This window comes from Platalea leucorodia (assembly GCF_965183815.1).
Source record: "Platalea leucorodia genome assembly, chromosome: 3".
NCBI classification, from domain to species: Eukaryota; Metazoa; Chordata; class Aves; order Pelecaniformes; family Threskiornithidae; genus Platalea; species Platalea leucorodia.
The window spans coordinates 72,826,690-72,845,815 of record NC_138825.1 but is presented as its reverse complement, the minus strand read 5'-3'; the positions used below and the strand labels follow the sequence as shown (position 1 = coordinate 72,845,815).

Sequence of the window (19,126 nt, the reverse complement as noted above, 5' to 3'; positions counted from 1 at the left end):
GGCCCAGAGAAGTGTTAGGCAAATGAAAGCCTTAAAATACTGAGTACCTACCCAACCCAAAACAGATTTTGTGATACTGAATGAATCTGAATGAGACAGTGAAAGTTCAAAGCTTCAGAGTCCAACATAAAATTGGTTTTTGCTATTGCCTTTTATGTTGTATTTATGGCTTTAAGAATTCTGCAGACAGAAGAAAAGGAACTATAAAACAAAAATTTTACTGAGAACACAGTCTGCTCCCTTGCGGGTCTGTCTCATGGTGATTTGCTTCCTAGTTCTTTCTGCCCCACGCTTCAAATGCAAAGTGTTTGACTTCAGGTATTAGCTGAAAATTGTTATCCCCTGTTAATAATATTATTTGATACCCAGAGCAAAATATATTTAGTGATGTTAGTCCACCATTTCTAAGAAAAATGTCTATGTTACACAATAAAAGACAGACAAATTTAATTCTGAAAACAGTGGTGGTGTTTTAGCAAAATCAAACTCTGTCAGAGCGAGAGACTCAAAAGGCAGCAGGGGTTGGACAGCTTTGTGCTCAGCATTGCTCAAACCTGACAAAAAAGGCAATTTTGCAAATGCAAACCTTCAACTTCAGGCACTTAGAAGGCAGAAGGTGCATAAAAGGTTTCATTTTTTCCCTGTATCTCATTGTTGGGTACACTGGCAGAGTCATGAAGGCAGAATTTTCAACCTCATTGACCCCCTGTCTTTCTACTGTATGTGCATGTCAACTCTTGACCACAGTGGCACTTTGGCCTCCCTTTAATACCCATACTGAAAAAGTCCTGAGGAGGAGAAGGCTCAGAACTGGAAGCTCTTCTGGTTGAAAGCAAAGTCTCATCATCTGTCCTGATAAACCAGTTGAGTTCCACCTCTGAAGTAGCTGGTGGTCCCCTCTGCGCCTTACTCGCCTGATTAGAAAACTGTTTGAAAATCTCTTTCTCCTGCAGTTAACCGTATCATGCAATCTTCTTCACAAACTCTTATCAAACTCTTACTTCAGCCTATTTAGGTTTTTTACCTCCACTGCTCTCCTTGGGGTACTGTTTCAGAACATCACTGCCCCAACAGTTAGAAACCTTCTTATTTCCAGCATAAATTTACTTGTGGCTAGTTTTGATCCACTTGTTCTGCCAAGAGTATCCCTTAGCATGAAGAGTGCCTCTGTCTCCTTGGTATTTTACTCCATTGGTACATCAACAGAAAGCAATCATATCCTCTCTCAGCCCCTAGTTCACTAGGCAGAGCAAGCCACACTCTCACCTGTTCCCCCGAGCACCTCTCTGTCCTTCTCTGCACCTCATCCAGTTGGATTTCATCCTTCCTGAGATAGTCCCTTCAACTCGAGAAGCAGGAGAAATCCCTCCAGCACCTGGTGCAATGCTCTTGTCTCTCCATTTCTTCAGGAAACGTTACTCCCTAAATAGTAAGACTGTATTTACGGTTTTCATCACTGCTTTTCCTTTCTGGTTTGCACTCATCCTGCAATCCATGTAACTCGTGTATGTCTCTTCTTTGTTCTTCCCAGCGGAAGTGCTGATAAGGAGAAGACCTTTAGCAGGATTTTGTGGAAGGGCCTTTACCTGAAATGTAGTATCAGCTTCCCAAGCTGTCAGTGTCTCTTTTCATGCCCTTCAAACTTGAATTGCAGAGGAAATTTGAAAAGAGAGGGTGTATTCAGAGAACAAATAGATTTAAAAGCCCACTTAATTATCTGGTTACTTCTTTAGTTACCATGTTTTTATCCTCAGTCAGATCACCTCCTCCTTTTCTTCCTGGTTTACTATCGGGTGTCGTTTTATAGGAGGAAGTAGAACTGTGAAACGTGCAGCTTGCATTCAATAATGAAGTCTAATAACTTAACCTTAAATGATCTAAATTAATTCCCCTACTAAGACCGTGTACTGCTTGTTTTCTAGCTTCTAAAAAGGTGTTGCGTTCCCAGTCTAGCTGTACGTCTCCTTCAGATACACATCTCCTTCTGCTTATTGCTGGACTGGCCAATGGGCGAAGCCCCACTTCACTGGCAAGCAAATGGTTTTATGCTGAATTAAGATCAACTGAGTGGTTTAGTGCCCCTTGCAGAATACAATTTTATGAGGCTTTCAAGAAACAGTTATGGTTTTTTCCCTGTGCTGCTACTTCTATCACCAGAGAGGTTTATTGCACCTATAGCAGTAAATCTATGAAAATCCATGGAAAATGCAGGAAATGAGTGTAACTGGGCTTTAGAGCCTCTGAAACCAAACTGAGGGGAAGATTGCGTTTTGATTCATTAGCATTTCATTTTTTTCTAATACAGACTTGCAACATCATGACATGTGGGACAGTGAGTTTATAAACAGCTGCATTTACATTCTTACCCCATATGCAGATAACCTTGTAGCGCATTGAACAGTTCCCAGGCCCGTGGAAGCTAGAAATACAGCATGTTAACTTGATGCAACTCTGGTGACATATTCGTAATTCAGGATGATAATTGTTCAAGGTGTTATTGTATTGAAATGTAATTATATATGACTTTCAATTTGAGATAGATGACTAGATTGTAGTGCATCGTTCTTAAAATTATCTGCATTCCCCCAAATGAAAGCTCTCAGTTTAGTTCTTCTGTAATCAATAACTGATTCCAAATATTCCAGTGGATGGGGAAAGATGTCTGGCCTCTTTGGTGGCTGAATATTGGCCACTGCCATAGCGTTTAAGTATACAACTCCATATCTTCAATCCTTTTTTTAAATTCTCATGATATTTATATACTTTATACAATTTTGATGTTCAAAACTTTCCTAGCTATCTGTTCTCATTTCACCTTCTTCTCAAGCACAATTAAATTATCTATTGCTTGGAAAAACAAAGACCATCAGAGTCCTAAAACTTAACAGGTTGGTAACAGGTTTACATGATGGTAAGCAGCTTGGGAACCAAACAGGAGGATGCAATACAAATATGAGATACGCTGGGTAGAGGGATGTCTAGGCATGGTGTGGAGGAAATTTAATGTTCTGAGTAACAGGACTGTCCTTGCCCTGTCAGAGACTGCCATAGCTGTTCTTTGTCATGGATACACTGATGCCAGTGGTGCTGGGGAATTCAGGGCCAGCTCTCCGGATGTACGGGTTTGGAACTTTTGTATAACTTCAGTTATTTTTTAGCTTAGGAGGTGTTCTTTTTTACATTTTAGTCTCAACCTTAGCTTTACTTTTATGTGAATTTTTGAAGTTCATATTTTCATTTGCAAGCCATACGTTGTGCTTTAGTCATTCTAAGCAAATTGGGTTCTCACTAAATAATGTAAGCAGTTTATTTTATGTTTTTCCACCAGCTAGAGCATGCATACTGATTGTGTTCTGCACCAGCAGGTCGAGTCACACTATATTATATCATTACCTAGCAAGCCAGGCACAATCAATTATATTCTGCCTTGGCAAATTCATTCATTATTTTATCCAAGACGCAGCTATAAAGATTCAGAATTTCTGGATATAATAGCAATTTCCAAATGAAGAGATTGCCTATATTTCATAATAAATCAAGGAAGTCATGTATCTTGATTTAGAATCGTGGAGAGTATCTGTGACAAAGGACTTGGCTACACAGATAAACATGATACTCAAAACATTTCAGCACTAGAAATCTGAAATTATGCTAGCTGAAACCTTGCTTGCTGATGCTTACTGATGCTTCTGACGCTTGCTGATGCTTACCGAGCAGATGACAGCCTTCCCTTTACATCAAGAAACAAGCCATAAAAGAGAGTGGGTTTTAACATAATGGAGAAGAGAGGGTGCAAGTTGGGGGCAGTAGGTTCCAGTTTCATTTTTGCCAGCATGGATCCTAAGCAATGCCCATGAATTGGGGATTTACGTAGACTTGACTGAGATGAAAATTTGTCCCTTACTGGAAACAAAGGAGAAGAATTAGGAGCCTCCATTAAAAGCAGGTACTTCACCATCCTGATCCAAATCACTGAAGGCAGCATGAACTTTTCTGCTGGCTTCAGTGGGCTTCAGTTCATTTTCCCAAATTAGGAAAATCTGCCACTCAAGGAATAAACTTTTAAAAAATTCAGAGTTTCACAACTGTGGAGATAAAGACCATGCCTTATTGTGACTGCCTGTGCTTCACACAGTCCTTTTCTTTGTTAGTGAAGGATGGCTATGATGTCTGTGGTTTGGGAGCAGGAGGTAGAATTGGTTTGGTTTGGGGGAGGATTGTTTGTTTATTAGTGTGACTTTTACTTGGCAGCCATCCATAAACGCCTGAAAGACTTCTCCCAGTCACCTGACCAAGCTGAGAAAATGCTTCAAATGATGTTCTTACATTTTTTTTAGACTTGTCTGCAAGTATAAGCTGAAGTCAGTAAGATCCTTTTCTTTGCTTGCACTCGTTAGGGGACTGACACCTAAGTATTTTCAACTTTGACAGTGGTGTTGTCAGTGGTGCATCATTTCTAGTAAAGCAGGCAGTGCAGGCTAAACAACTGTTTTTTACATTATTACTTCCTCAGTCATATACTTTAGGATATTTTCCTGATGAAAATGGATATGCAAGCTGCTTGACCCATAAACTCTGTTTGAATGGAATTTAATCTCACAGGGCCTTTATCCTGGTGAAGGCTTCTAAGCCTTTGATAATAATGAGGATAAATCATATTACCAGTTAATTCTTTATGCCATTGGTAATGGAAGAAACCTACGTGCATGTTTCCCTTTCTTTTCCAGAGTACTAAATTTCTTACAGTGGGACTCCCTCTCAACAGCTCTGCTCCCATGAAGCTGTACTGCCTGCGTGCCTTTCATCTAAGTGGCATTTCAAAAGCTCCTTTTTCACATTTCTTTAAATTTAGCTAGTTAGTTATTTGAATTTCCTCCTCCAAATTATAATAAATCAGAAAATAGTTATATTATAGTCTATAATTGAAGAGCTATCTTGAGATGGAATGGAGTTAGGTGTGGCTTTGGTCACCCTTGAATGTGTATTCCTGTGACAGAAAGGGCCACATCCGCTCACCCTTTGTCTGAGGGTGCAAGGTGCCGTACAATAAAAAAGCTATGAAGTAAAATGACAAAAAAGAGTAGAAGCTGGAAAATGAAATTACTCCCACCAAGATGTGGCACAGTCTGACAGTAGATTTTTAACAACACAGCACAGATATGGCAGCTTTCTGAAAACACTGTGTTGTTAAAAGGGTATCTCTTCCTTTCACAGCGTTATCTTGCAATAGATTCATTAGTTGCAAAGAGCGTGAAAGAAGTGGCATTCGTATTGCAGAAGTTGCGATGAAAGCTTCAATTTCAATAATATTTTTTCAGACACTAGCTCATCATAAATGTCAAGTTTTGTAGGTTGTTTTCAGGGCTTTTAGCATGGGATTTTTTTTTTTTGGTCTCATGTTAAAAGACTTCTCACAACAGAACTGGCTAGTAGTTTTCTAGCAAAATACATTTTTGTTGGAAATGCCTAATTATCAAAACAGAAATGCTAAATGAAAACATCCTGTTTTCAGTATGCTCCCAAGGAAACACAGGCTGGTGTTTCTCAGACCCTGACTGTTGTTTTGCCCGCTCATCTAAGAGGTTGCAGCGACACACAGTTTCCAATGTTTTCAGCCAGGTATTCTAGGACTTGAAGATGTCAGGCACAAGAAAACACAGCTTGTGCATCTCATGGAGATGCCAGAGAACAAATCTCCGTTCTGCATTAGGCAGCCCGGAACCCCCAGAAGCAGCTTTTAAGGCTTCCAGACGTCTGCCATGGAGATAACCCTGGCAGCTGCACTCCGCAGTTGCCAGAGTTTCCAGCATACTGTGTTTTAGAAACAACAGTTTTAGGTGTTTCATAAGAGAAGCAAATGCAGGACTTCTGTTCTTGAAAGAATTTCCGTTTCTACTTCTCATCTCAGTTTAGGAATTTTTTTCATGTCTTTAATTACAGAACAATGGTTTGGTTTCATAGCCAGGAACTAATTCATAATTACAGCAAGAGAACAGCCAGGAGATGATCTCCCTGCTTATGCATGGGTTTATATTCTCTTAACTATGTAATTTAGATTTCTTATTATTCTTAGTGAATGCCTGGCTAACAGGCTTTACTGACAACAGCACTGTTCTGTACCTTGCTACTCCACACTTAGCTGTCAACTCATAGTATGGTTTTTGGTTTTTTGTATCAATTATTAGATGGTCATAATACTTCTTTTCTTTCTCCATTTCTCCCCCCTTTTTATTGTGTGTAACTTTTGAATCAAATCTTTTTGTCTCAGTATCACATCTTCCTGCATAGCTTAAGTGTTAAAATGTTAAAAGATTTGTTTGCAATTTCAAAAGAGCTTTTCAATTTGACACATTTATACTCTTTTTAAATACCTGAATAAGGTAGGTATGGAAGTAATTTTTCATTTCTATAAAAGATGTTTGGGGCCAGTTGAAACTCATGTAATCACTAAATAGAACGAATTTCAGACTGAAGTAAGAAGTAGTTTATACTAACAATCCAACTGGTCAGGGGAAAAAAAGCACCGCTATTTGACTGAGTTCTGCCTTTGGTCATAGTGGATAGCAAATTGCCTAATGGATATTGACTACTCAAAAGAATACATGAAATGAAAAAAGAATGTAAATGTTAACTGTAGTAAACAAATGTGTACGATCAGCCTGTTCACAGACAGTCCCCAGAGAAAGAAGAGAGAGTATATCTGCCTGTGCAATCTACTTAAATTGATGGTCAGGCTTGCTTGCAATGAACCACTTAAGTGCTCTGACCTACAAGGCACTGGGAAAGTGGTTTATTTACCTTATAGTGAGAAACTTATTTTTCAAACAAAATCATGAGCAAAGGTTTTAAATCCTAGCATAAAACCTATTAGTTTCCTCTAATTTTTTATACAAAATGAAGAAGAACCACAGGATTGTAAGCTTCCAACACTGACATTTCCCTATACGGATGATGTTATGCTGAGGGTTGGTATTGCTTTCAGATACTATAAAATACTCTTTCTTAAGCGTCTTGAACAAAGACTTGTCTTTGGAGAATGAGTTGAACATGGATAAATAAAGATGAGTATACTTTGAGTACTTGAAGGTAATTCACATCACTGTCATGGGACCTGAATTTTCAACACCTTGCAGAATGCTGAGTCCATCATCCCCAAGTCTTCATTGCTTTCTTGGCAGGGGTAGGTGAGGGAGAGCAGTGTTTAGTGAGAAATGGTTAGGGAATTGGGGTTGTGTGTAATTCAGGGTGCTCTTTTATTTTGTATGTAATTTGAAGTCACTGCTGTCTGCATTTAGAAGAGGCGATCCCACTAGTCTCTTCTGTCCCCATCTCTGCCCCCAGGCTCAACAACGCTCCAGACACGAGCACTATAGCAGCCAAAGGGAGGCAACAGCATTGTACTGGTGGAACAGGCAACAGTATCCTTACATTTAGCATAAGGCCTCCATCCATCAGTCATTTTCATTTGGAGTTAATAATTGGATATTATTAACTTAAAGAAATGCAAAAAGCCAAGTATCGTAATAATGGGCTTTGATCACACGGAGCCAAATAACAGTTATCTCAAATTACCTTGTTTGAATTAGTTTTGTGTTTCGATATAAGAAAAAAGTTCTTCAGAGATCTCTTAAATATACCACAGAGTACATCATGAAGTTTAATTCTTACACTCTGAAGGAAATAAATAGTGTTTTGGAAAAAGTAGTCATGTGGAAGGTAAAGGTGAAGTGCTTATAATTCCTACCCAATATGAAAGCACAGACATATTAGCAGAAATCTTCCTGTTATTGGAAATAATTAAGTCCTGAATGATAAATCTTCAACAAAACCATATGAGTTTTAAAGGTGCTGGTGAGCATGGGCTGAAAAAGGAAATTTGCAGGAGTGGAGCAATACAAATGCATAACAACAGAGAACAAGAAAATGGTTTGAATGAACTGCAGAAAGCAGAAAATATTGTAACAAATACTGTGTTTTACTTATTACAAGAAAAAGCGCAGACAGAAAAACATAACAAAGACATCCTGTTAAAAGAGCTGGATCTTACCAACAACATACTTTTTCTAAATGATAGCTCAATGAATATGAAAATGAAGACCAAGAGGCTTACGCTGATAATTATTTGTGGGGAAAAAAAAAGAATTAAATTAGAACCTCAGCATTTCCCAAGTCAAGCATACCTTTGAAGACAAGGGAGTACAATGAACATGTCGAGTTACATTCCTCAGCAATAATTTGCAACCCAGAGGACAGCCAAAAAAAAGTAATGAATTAGCAAAGCAGCAGCTGCATTCAAAAGCTTAAATAAGGTTCAGTTACTGAAAATCTGCAAAGATTTTCCAATTATGATTCTTCAAATTGAATGCTATTTCCACCTTAGCATATGGAAACGAAGGCTAGAAGTTCCCCAGAGATGCAGACAGAATCATCTTTGAAAGCAAATGGTAAGAGTTAAATGCAATAGCTGCATTATAAATTTGGAGATTTCTTACAGAATTGAGTAAGTCCTTGTTTCCAGAAGTGACTAGAAAAGAAGATAGAATATTTAGGAAGTGTGTTAAGAATTATGCCGGACCGTCCACATCGTCCATGAGCCGCTGGGAAGAAACATGTAAAATTGGAAATGAATTAACTTATCTGTTTTGATTAACTAACTGGATTGAAGTGCTTACTCCAGTTGTGCCTCCTACCAGCCAAATCAAGGAATGCTACAGGCATACAGGGTTAAAGCATCCAAATTACTTTCTGTTTCCTACCAAAATGAAGGAATGGGTCAACAGGCAGACATAACATCAGTCAGAAGACATCACTTCTACATGCTTTCAATCTAAGCAGTAGGGTATTTTATTAACTGCTAGAAATTCTTCAAAAAGCATCTTTTTGTCTAATCTGAATCTCAATTCTCTCAGTGCCAGGAGGCACACAAGGCGCGAACATCGTTCTTCCACTTCGATCGGTCCGCGGCTGCGTGCTCTGAAGTCAAGGGCCACAGCGCAGGCTTCCGTCGGTTTCCCCCTCAGGACACGACCGATCCAGCTCCATCTCCTCGTCCTCACTTCGTTACCGATTTTCTCTATCCCCGCCATTTCTGATGCTCGTCGTTTCTGCAACTTTTTATTTTTTTTTTTTCCGGGAGGAGGTAGTTGGCCTCCTGCCCAACCCCCATGACTTGGAGGGCCAGTGGTTTTTCTGTCAGGGTGGCCTTCCCTTAGGCTGCGTTGGTTCGCGGCACCTTCTTCAATTTTATCTGGTGCACCCTCCAGAGAGGGATCCCCTATCCACCACCCAGGGGACGCGCCTTCTAGCCGTGCAGCCCCAGACGAAGGTCTTTTTGTCTAAACTCCCCACTAAACTGGAAGCTTTCAAACCCATGATATGGGGTATGTGCTTGTCATCAGCATTGCTGCTAAGCAACTTATCTTAATTAACTGGAGTAAACTTCTGGAGTTATTCCCACCACCTGCAGGTGTTAAGTTTAGCAAGCAAGAGTATCTGCTCTTTCAGGTCTTTAGAAGACTCATAGTTGGCCTGAAGGAGATTTGAAATAGCTTTGACTTAAAGTAATCTGGATTTTGTATCTTAAGTACAAGAGGAGAACTTGTAGGGGAGAGCTCCAGATGCAATTAGATAAACCATCCCTTTAAAGAAATTGTTAGAAATAAACAGAGAGAAAACAAGGAACACAGAATAATCACAAAAGAAAACTGATACTGTACAGGTGAAAAAGAAAATGAGTAAAGTCTAATTGCTATATAAGATAAACCAAGCCTGACAATGAAGAAGAAAGTGAAACAAACAGCAAAAAGTTCTTCTTGTATATGAAGAGAAGAAGTAGTTTCACTGTGCAAAGACAGCAGAGGCCAAAATTAAACAACCTTTAGTTTGGCACCAAAAAGAAATCAGGACCTTCTGTCACATTCAGTAAGGACGAGAGTTAAATATTAAGACAATGCACAATAATTAATAGAAATGGAAATTACTACGTCAGAAGTAGAAATAGAACACTATAATCTGAATACTTTCAAGCTTGGGAATATAGACAGTTGGAAGAATTGTATATGAACTAGGCAGTAAACTAAATCAGTAGACACCACAGAGGAATAATTAGGGACATGGAAAACGGGATAAAATGCAACCTGGTTCACAAAAGGTAAATCATGCCAATCTAAATCTGATGTCTGTCTGATAATTTAACAGATTCTTGTAAACAAAAGACAAATGGTAGATCTAATCTGTAAGGCTTTTGTACGGTGCAGTGTAGAAAATTATCAGTTAAGCTAAGGAACAGGATTAGCACTGTAAAGATTGAAAGCTAGGTAAGAAACTGGCTAATGAGGATAAAGGACAAGGCATTGTGCTGAGAGAGAAACAGCTTGCTAGAAGGAGCTTACTGATGGAGGTCCCAAAGAGCTGTCTGAAGACCAGTCTTGTAGTAATAGCTTTGGCACCCTCAGTAGGAAGAAGGATCAAAATATCAGGCAACAAGAACTGCACGACATTGAGAAATGCTATGAAGCACAAAGTGCGAGGTAATGTCTGTGGCAACAGATGGGAGGAATTTGAGCACAGTTGTGACAAAGCTGTTTCCGAGTGGGTCAGTCTAGGTATTTCTAGTATTGATGGAGAAGTGCTAATGCTATAGGACAGGACAACTTACAATCTCGGGACAGCACTTTGCTAGCTGTAGCTATGCAGATTTTTGGTCAGCCCAAGAGGGCCACCAGAGCTTTTTCTCTTATCTGGTCCAAAGCCTTGACAGAGTAAGCGTGCATCCACTAACAACGTACTGAATGTGCAAATCCTAAAAAATGTTTGCTGTATGTAACATAGCTTTGATTTCTGATGAACTGGGAGCGACCATGATACCTCAACATACATAAATTAATCTGTAAATTCACAGGGAGGAAAGGAGAATTATTTGAGCTAAAGACCAATGCTGACATACGAACATACAGGTGGAAACTGAAAAAGCATAAATTTGGAATAGAAATTAGGGGGCTTTTTTTGCAATCGTAGCAGGGAGGTTCCAGAACAGACTTCAAATAGATTAGGAGGAGTGGACAAAAACCCTAATAATGCTTGCAGGAGGACAGGGCATATTTACCAGATGAAAATGTGATCTGGCTGTACGCAGTAATGGGGGATTGGACTCGATGACTTAGGATGCGCTCTCCATTCTGATTCCCTCGCGTGCCTGTCTTGTGAATTGACTCAGCTGAGAGCTCTTGGAGCTCCTGGAGTTTGGCCTCATGTTGCCTGCAGAAAGTGCACCAGACCATGGAGAACCCCGATGCAAAACAGCCATATCGCGCTCCTTCCAGACAGCTTGCGTATTTCCTTGTAGTAAGGGTAACTGCAGCTGCATATTCCTTGTTTCGCAGGGTAGGAGTGCTCCCCATTTGTATGGCTGAGAGAAAAGAACGCCTTTCTGGGAGAGCATTACTGCTGGTATCTATTGTTAGATTCAGCACAAAAATATAAACAAAGGATCCAAGATGAATCAATTATTGTAACCTTGGTTTTGAACACATTGAACACAATTAGCCTTATATACAGTAATACAGAATCAAGCACAGCAGACAGCTGCTATTATATTAAAGACTTACAAAACCAGAAGGACACATGGCAACTGACAGCTGATAGAGCAAACCAGCAAAGAATATTGAAAGGTAAAAGTGGGGAGAGGGAATTGTTTTTATTTTTATAAACATTTCTGTTGTGCTCCTCCTTTTAGTATTAAGAACATTTAAAAGGATAACTGCTTTACCACTGTCTTGCCAAGTGATTGATATAAAATAACCAGAAATGAAGCCCCCTTATCCCACAGTAAGGATGCTCACAGGAAATTAGAGCAGTGTAATATGAGTGTTTTAACTTCACATAAAAATCTCTTTCCTATGTAGATAAGATAAGATTAAAACAGATTGCAGGACTCATTCTACCTTGCACTTTTTAATTAGACAGACTGCTGGTACCGCAGGGGTACTGAACACAGGCTCTTTTTTTCTCCACATCTGATGGCAGAGGCAACAAAGGGAAAAAGAAGAGAGAGCAGCATTCCCATTTCTCCTGGCACCCAGGAAAGGAAGATAAGCCATTTCACACAAACATTTTGCCCTAAGAGGCATGTATTTAGAAAGGACAGCCTATTATGAAATTTTTCTGATTACACCATTCGAGAAGCACGAAATCATGCAGGTTTCTGCAAAACCAGTATTTGCCTTACAGCTGCCTACATCAGCCTTGGAGGTTTTTCTCCAATTGCTGTCAGTTTTTTCCATAAGTTTGTTTTATTCCACCAATGAATTCCAGGAAAACTATGAAGTTTCCCAAATTTTAACAGAATTTGTGGTGACAGTTTTCTGTTAACCCCCTCCTCCTTTTTCTCCCATATAGATAACCTCAGCTTCTAAGAGCTTAGGACTTTCCCACTCACCACAATCTTACCAGTGAAACTGTGCCTGCCAGCAAATACCATGCAAGGAGTGAAAAAGAGGGTGCTGCTGTATGACAGAAGGCACAAACCACCACGTTTTACCTACAGTAAAACATGCAGGCACGAGAACAGGATCTTAGAGAATCAACTGGAAAATACAGAAAATGTGTCATATGATTACTTCACATCACAATTTCTATGCAACATTTGCGATTCAGTATAAGCAGGAGTTGATCAGCCATAGTAACAGGCAGCATTTCATCTGAATTAGCGCACATTGAGGGTGCAAGCAGGCAGCAGGGATTGAGGAGTACGGCCTCATGTGTGAAATGACATGAAATGGCCTCATGCGTGAAATGACGGAGGCAAAACTTCTTTTGGCTTCTTTGTTTTGACCAAATGGCAACGAGGCTGATGTCAGGTTTTCACTGTTGTTGAAGCAAGCCAAATGCTTCTTGCTTTGGGTGCTGGCTGGCTTGAGCAACAATGATGTGTTGAGACATGCCCTGCAGCTTAAGCCTCCTTCATCAAGTGAAAACCTTCTTATGTGACTGCCAATGGACAGGAAAGAAAAGAAAAAAGATGTGGAAGAACTAGCTACAAATTTCACTTTGCATCCCAGTTGAGTTCAGAGGGCAAGATGGGACCTTAAGTCATCACTTAAGACTATATCCTCACAGTTTACCTTGGAAATAGCTGGAGGTCATTAAAGTGTGAAGATAATGCAATCCTGCTGCTAGTGGACGGACTCTCTGCCCGGAAGTTATCATCGTTACTGAAGCTGTCCAGCACCCCTTGGTACCCTTCGTTGGTAAGAGAACCAACAATTCTGCTTGGGCATTCAAGCTTCTGCAGTTGGAGAGCTGAGAAGACATGCTAAACCACATCTCAGTGGTTTGGGTCCCTTTAGGGATCTCTAGATTAAAGATCTGAGACATCTGGCGGGATATATAAAGGTTCAAGTGGGTGAGTTTTATCTGTTCGAATGCAGTCTGGAAAACTCACAGCAGCCCTGCTGGTGTTTGGTGCCATTTGGGTTTTACATAATACTGCATTTCACTGTTGGTGGCAGCCCCAATTTCTGTTGATGACAAAGATGTATCATCACCTGCCTAGAGCTTTGGAAAGATCTCTACACATCCCTAGGAAATATTCTGCTCATAACTCTCAGCTGGGATCAGTGATCAGCCAAAGGTCAGGTCTTTATCCCTCATCCCTGAAGTCAGACAGCAATAATTGAGGTTGAACCAGCAAATCATTCTCCCAATAAAGAGCAGGGCAGACCCAGAATCCCAAAGCGAGCATCCCTTCCTCCCCGGTAGAAGGAAACAGAAACATCTCCCTCACAGCCTGGGACAAAAATAGTCACCCACGGTTTGAGTGAGTCACAGTACTGACCTAAGACAAATTTGGCCAGATCCTCATGGGTCTGAGCCGAGGGAGTCTCCAGGGAGCACTATGAGCTATGACTAGGCTGCTGGCTTCCATTCCTGTGTCTGTAATATCCAGCTGTGCAAGTGAAAGCACTGTGCGAACCCATAGCTCTCAGAGCCCTCACCCTTCCTGGTGCTGCCGCTGGCTGGAGAGTGTGCGCATCCCACAGTGCAACTTCTGCACTTGGTCACGGTGAACTTCATTTGCTATATTGGAGGCAAAAATAGAAAACAGTGTGAAAAGAAGCTCAGGCTCTCAATCAATTCATCAAACCGAGTGGAAATGTCTGTTTGCTATATAAAAGATAATGAGAGAAATTTGGTTTTAACTCCCTTAGCTCAGCCTGCTCAGGTACTCATGTGTGAAATTACCCAGGGGGAAAAGACATAAGTCGGTGCAGGAGCCCTTCTTGGCCTTAGCTTTGATTGGCTGTGCAGCATATGCGACAAACTGAATTAGTTCAGAAAACAGAGAGGTTCATCAGACCGCACAGACCCACTGATTGGAATAAAGCATTGGTGGGAGCCGCCTGTCTGGAGAGCATGAAGGGTGTCAGCAGAAATACGGGACTAAATGAATTCCACCTGATAGGTACATTCTTGTCCCTCTTCATCAGTGCGATTCTGAGGAGATTGCTTCTCTCTAAGGTTTAAAATTCGAATTCATAGACCTGATTTCTTTATTCATGTTTGTCAAAATGTGGAGAATTTCTAGAGGAGGTAGGGGAAAAGGTAGTTATTCCATTTCATACTTTATCACTGAATATATGAAACATGACAATTCTAAATTTTCAGTTAGTCATGTAATAAAAAATTCCTTCCTTAAAAAGCACAGTTAGGTTGCCATAGGCTAGGAGCTGGGCTTCATTTTACCTACCAAGAGATTCAGTCTATGGCTGCTGTTGTGAAATACAGATGGAGCTGGAGCTGCCGCAGCTCTGGTAGTCTGCTCCTGCAGACTATTTCCAGTTCAGTGGACTGAGTAAAAGAGAATTTGTATTTTCATAACCGTTGTAATAATGGTCGTGATCATTATCATGATAGCTGAGTGAAAAACCAAAATTAGCAAATCATTGAGTTTCTTTGTGTGGGCTTTTCTGCAGACTCACGTCTGTCTGGTTTTGTCACGTTGGATATTGTTTTGCCCTAGTGTCAGTAGTAACGTGGATGTGGACATCTGTGACAGTCAGAACTACTTCTCTGCAAATTCCCTCTGCAGCAGTCCGTCAGTCCGTGCAGCGTTTCCTCGCTGTGACACAGCGATTTTTCTATGCCCTTTCTTCCTGCTCTCCCTTCCGAATTCATGATCTGTGTACTGAAGAATGACTCACTCTCTCCAGACCCAGGCATGAATTTACTGCCTTCTGAACAGTTTTTCTTTCTTTTTTTCTTCTACTGTCATTGTCTTATCGCTCTTCAAGATGATGAAATCAGATGCACTGTTTGCTCCCCACCAAGAAGTTTCTTTTGCACCTGTCTTTTCAACTGGATTGCTTTAAAGCACAAGACTCTGAAGTGGAAATAGTAGTAGTGTTTCAGCCATAATGGTTTAAGGGTATATGAAAGACAAGTTTTGCATGGAGAGATAATAAGAAGTAGGAGATAACAAATAGCAGGGAGTAAGTTTTGAAAGGCTTAATTGTTCATTCTGGATTTTTAAAAATCTTAAGTTATCAGATGCCTTTATGTTGTTGTTCTTTATTTTAGAAATCTTGTGATGTTTGACTTACTCCCAAAATGCCTAATTTTGATTCACTTGGAACAAACATACTGTATATGAACTAAAATTCAAATGGGTTTGTAAACTTCATGCACAATTGTATGTAGCACTGCTGTAAGGTATTTTATTTAAAAAAAAAAAAAAAAAAAAAAACACACACCACAGAAAAACCCCACTGCAGCTATATGTTTGGGTTCTGTTCTTTTTTAATGTAAAAGAATCTGTGTGTGGATAACAGAAAGTCAGACTGATTTCACCATATATTTTCTGTGGTCAGCTGGACCTTACTGCTGCAGTGGTTTTCTGGTGGGGTTCTACAGTAGCACATAGCGGAGCGAGGAGCAAGACCCCTGCTCCTGCAGCTGGGCCATGTCCATAAGGAACATCTCCTAGGTAAATACCAGAAACATCCACTCACCCAGAATCAATATGGGTTTTGATAGACTGAGCAAATCTTGTTATACATGTCATCTTGTTACATTTGTCTGGGTTTTGCTTTGTATGTTTGTCTTCAAATTGACAGGCACCTAAAATGTGCTTTTTATATGCTGAAAATGAATAATAGTTTAGTGTAAGCTATTTTCACCACAGGTACTAAATAATGCCTAGAGAAGACATGTTTTTTACGTTTTCCTAATCTTTTAATGTGTGTATCATTGTGTGTTCCATATTGAATACTTTCGGTTGGGAAAGCATTTGTAGACAGCCAGATGTCAGAGCAGAGCAGCCATGGTGAGGTCTGTAAGGCTGATTTAACTGTTTGATCTGACTACTCAGTAAGTTTTGACAGATGCCTTTCATGTCAGTGATGAAATGTGAAATGTTATTGTAACTAAGACACTTAGGTTTTCTCTGCAAAAGAGGTCTCTGCCTTCTCCTCAGAGGATGATATTCCTACTTCCCATTTTTATTCTGTAAACCCATCTTTATTCAGTAACCAAGTGTCACTGTGTCTTTTAAACAGGTAAGAAACTGAGGGTCATCTAAAATAACTTTGATTCACGAAATAAATTCATAGACTGAAAATCAGTCCCAGGACTCAAGAGTGTTAGATCATTGATTTCATCACGAAGTCATCTGGTCTCTCAATAAACTACATGATAAGCAAGCTTATATACATATGTACCTATATGTGTAGCTACAAAATCTATAGTAAAATTATTTAATGATATACAAACATGAGTTATTTTTTTGGTTGCTCACCCTAGGGGGTGTGAGACCCATTGGCTAATCTGAGCTAAACAATTTCTGGTTGTGTAACTCTTTCAAGAGGTTACAGTTATCCTGTTTAGCATGGAGGGAAGTGGGATTTGGAGAGATGTACAAATCTGGGTATTTTAAAAATATTTTTTCTTAGAGGAAATATGTTTCTGTAGAAAGTGAGAGATAAGTCAGAAAAATGAAGCACAATATTATTCTCAAGTAGCTTTTTAGCCAAAGAGAGGAATCACGCACTTCCTGAGAGCCTGTGGTTTGGTACTGCAGTTGTGTAGAGGGTAGCAATGAAAAATGATCTTCTCTCACTTCATTTCTTAGGAATAGCTCTTTCTGCTGGTTTTGAATGTGTCTCTTTTGCTGTCTATTAATAGTGAATCTCAGCAGATAAGGTTTGCAGGTTAAGATAAAAAAGCCTCCAAAACCTACGTGTAGACATAGGAGTAGAGTGTGCCTGGAAATCCTGTCTTCAATAAAATACAAAGATTTCGGCTAGAGTCTGAGGAACACAGTACAGTGAACAACAAATGTTATATTTGATGAACTAAGCCTGCATCCTCTCATCACACTGCTGGATTCATTGCCATTTTAATAGAAAAAAGCCAGAGATTTCTCATATACCTACAGCATATATTCCTATATTAACCTTACTAACAACCCTTCTCCTTCAGTGCTGCAGAGAGCTGCTGCAGAAGACAATTCAGCCTGAAGCTTAACTTGTTTCTAAGGAAGGTGAAGATGGAATTGTTACAGGGCTGTCAGGATCCAGGTCTCTTTGCACTAGCTGTGCATAGATACCAAAGACAAATGATTCACAGGCCTTTGTTTAGATTTCCCCCAGCTCCATCCAAACCCTTTCTCCCAAGCTGGAGAGCTGCCACTGGGGGGGACACTGCCATGGAGAGAATATTATCGGGCAAAGGAGCCCACTGGCAGGAAACTGCTGAGAGAGGAATGAGAGGCATGGCCAGGAGGAGGGGGATGTGGTAGAGCTGGAGCCATGAACTAAAGTGAAAGTGAATTGGTTTTGGCTGGGCAGCTCCTAGAGCAAGAAAAAAGGCACATTTAGTCGCTGGAAGCCCCACAGATTCCTCACAGCAGGACACAAGGCAATCACAAATCTGGCTGGCAGTCTGGTTATACAGTGGAGCAAGCCAGCTGGCTGTCCGAGGTGAGAAATTCAGGCATAAGGTGGGAAGGAGGGACAGTGGGAAACTAGAGAGCTAGTTCCCAGTTTCAGAAACTGGATGCATTTGGCTCCTGAGTCTTGCTTCAGCTTAGTCAAGTTCACTGCTGCCAAGTGGTACCCAAGTTCGCATGCGAAGAAGAAATAGGGGGGAAAGTGCTGAGAGCAAAATTGAACTGAAAATGGGGAAAAAAATCAACTGCAAAATGCCTTGAAATGATTGACTTGGGTTTGATTGCCACATGGGGGAGATCTAAGCCTAAACAGTCCTTTCAGAGCTGTGTCATGTGGAGGAATCCTTCAGCAAACGCAGGGTGAGGCTCGGCACTGTCTTTGTGGCTGGTGGGACAGCTGGATGATTACATCAAATCGTACTGCCAGGTGACACGTGAAGACCTGGTGACATTCCTAGAAAAAAGCAACTAACGTCTGATGAAGAGCAGAACTCTTCCTACCCTGTAATCCTTCTGACACACTTTCAACTTTCCCCATTGTGGTGCTTTCCCTCTAAAACGTGCATGCTACCTGTGGGAAACAAAACCATACAGCCCCCTGGGTTATGTGCCCAAAGCTAGGAAAGATAGTGTAGATTCTTTAAAAAAGCCAAGTGCTTCCTCAGGTGGGCAGTTGGACACAAGTTCTGTAGGTCTTTCAAATGACAACAGATTAACATCGCTGCAAAGTTAGCTTAAGTAAAATGTGCTTTCAGCATAATGATTATTTCTTTAAATAGAAAAAGCAGCATTGCTAAAAAGCTGCTTCTTAGATAACACAGTCTGGTCTGTCCATTTTGTGTGGTGTTAAAATGATCCAAAGGAAACAAATTGGGCATCCATCAAAGCACCGTAGTCAGTTAGGATTAAAAAACAGACTTGCAGACACCTTTATGTAAAATAGTGACGTACCTCATGAAGCAGCTAATAACAGGTTGCAGCCAGTTGTTGGTGTTTAAGTACGGATCCCTGACAGTTGCAGAATACAAGCGCTTTTTAAAGTCACGCTGAGTACTGATGTGTATATCCCCAGTTCTATATCCCCACCAAGCTGGCTATACCGTTTGTCCTTCGTGGCTTCTCACACACAGCATGAAAGAAGAAACAACCTGAAGTCTAGGATCAGGAGACAAGTCATATGGG

At 40.4% G+C, this 19,126-nt stretch overlaps 1 protein-coding gene across 1 annotated transcript in view; it reads left to right on the top strand.

The window, feature by feature from the left end:
- SLC35F1 (solute carrier family 35 member F1) overlaps positions 1-19,126 on the top strand; it is a gene marked incomplete at both ends in the record, with an annotated part of 249,571 nt that overhangs the window by 229,310 nt on the left and 1,135 nt on the right. The window lies entirely within an intron of this gene.